This window comes from Phascolarctos cinereus, unplaced genomic scaffold, assembly GCF_003287225.1.
Source record: "Phascolarctos cinereus isolate Bilbo 61053 unplaced genomic scaffold, phaCin_HiC Scaffold_1;HRSCAF=81, whole genome shotgun sequence".
NCBI lineage: Eukaryota > Metazoa > Chordata > Mammalia > Diprotodontia > Phascolarctidae > Phascolarctos > Phascolarctos cinereus.
This window is the reverse complement of record NW_027555514.1, coordinates 97329709-97331621: the sequence shown is the minus strand read 5'-3', so window position 1 is coordinate 97331621 and position 1913 is coordinate 97329709. Positions and strand designations below refer to the sequence as shown.

General features: G+C 41.9%; 1 pseudogene; it reads left to right on the top strand.

Moving 5' to 3' along the window:
- Nucleotides 1–258: 258 nt before the first annotated feature.
- On the top strand, nt 259–680 carry LOC110216222 (ubiquitin-conjugating enzyme E2 L3 pseudogene; annotated as a pseudogene).
- The last annotated feature ends 1233 nt before the right edge of the window (nt 681–1913 follow it).

The following is a 1913-nucleotide window of genomic DNA, read 5'->3' as shown; positions in this document are numbered from 1 at the left end:
GGAAAATGACCCCACATGTACAAAAAATGTTTGTAACAGCTCTTTTTGTGGTGGCAAAGAATTGGAAATTAAAGGATACCCATCAGTTGAGGAATGGCTGAACAAACTGTGGTATATGAATGTAATGGAATACTATTGTGCTATAAGAAATGATAAGGCTTCTTCCTGCTCTCTTTCTCCTGCTCCCTCCTGCTCCCTTCTTCCCCCTTCCCTTTCTCCTTCTCCCTCACCTCCAGCCCCACCCCACCTCTAGGAGAGCTGGGCAGGAAGTGCAGGTGCTCCAGCTGTCAGGCAGCCAAGATGCATTGTGGGACAGCAGGAGCACCAGACCCAAGATGGCAGCTGGCAGGAGGCTGATGAAGGACAACCCTCCCTATGACAAGGGAGCATTCAGAATTGAAATCAACTTCCCAGCAGAATATTCATTCAAACCACCTAAGATCACTTTTTAAACAAAGATTTACCACCCCAACATCAATTACTGGCATGTCTGTCTGCCAGTAATTATTTAGTGCTGAAAACTGGAAGCCAGCAACAAAACTGACCAAGTCATAGCACTGGTGAATGACCACCAGCCTGAGTACCTGCTTCGGGCAGACTTAGCTGAAGAGTACTCTAAGGATCATAAAAAATTCTGTAAGAATGCTGAAGAGTTTACAAAGAAACATGGGGGAAAGTGACTGGTGGACTAAATCTTCTCTGATTGATTCCTGCAAGGGCTAGTGGAGACCCGGAGCAGTGCATTTCCAACACCCCACAACCAGGACTCTGGAAAATTGACAGGCGCCACCTCCTGGCATTAACTTGGGGCAGTTACTAACTTTCTATAGTTTTTTTAATCAAAAGTGTTCTAGGTAAACCAGTAAAGGGAGGATTAAAAATTTAAGATGTTCTAGTTCTGATTTCTTTGTTTTAAAAATCACTGCTTCAATCTACCTTAAAGAATGGTGTGTTCTTTTCTTGCCCAAATCTATCCCAAATCTTCAGTTTTCCCTCAGGTTTAAAACAGAAAGTTAGTGAGTGGTGCACACTCCTGATCCCTCCCTTCCCCTTTGTAGGTCTTATTTTATTGAGTTCATTTTAATCTCACTCCCTATCCCCAGAATAATACCTGGGAACCCCTCATTCAACCTCTTCCCTTCCTCCCCCACCCCAAGCCTGAAAGAAAATGGCCTAAAATCCAACAGTCTTGTTGCCTTCCCTCCCTGCGGCTCTGTGCTTTGTGAGTATGGGTTGTGAGTCTGTAACGTCTAAGAAACCCAAATGAGGCCAAACCCAAGGGTGGAGCCTGTGATGATGAAGGAGCCTGGCTATTGTGTAAATCTGGCTGATGATATTAAAATGATACGGATTAAATGGGCAAACCCCCAGAAAAAAAAAAAAAGAAATAATGAGCAGGTGGACTTCAGAAAAATCTGGAAAGATGCATGTGAACTGATGCTGAGTGAAGTGAGCAGAACCAGGAGAACATTGTACACAGTAACAGCCACATTGTGTGATGACTTTGATAGACTTACCTCTTCGTAGCAATGCAAGGACCTAAGCAACTCTAAAAGACTCATGCTGGAAAATGCTATCCACATCCAGAAAAAGAACTATGGACTCTGAATGCAGATCAAAGCATGTCATTTGCTCTTTTTTTTTTTTTGTTCTTTCTTGTGGGTCCTCCCATTAGTTCTAATTTTTTGCAACATGACTAATGTGACATTAGGTTTAGTATGAATGTATATGTAGAGACTATATCAACTTACATGCCATCTTGGAGTACAGGGAGGGGAGGGATGCGGAGAAAATTTGGAACTTAAAATTTTATGGAAGTGAATGTTGAAAACTAAAAATAATTAATAAAATTTTAAAATAATGAACCAATTATCTTTCCTCCCTAACCGTTTCCTTCTGTCTAATTTCCTTAT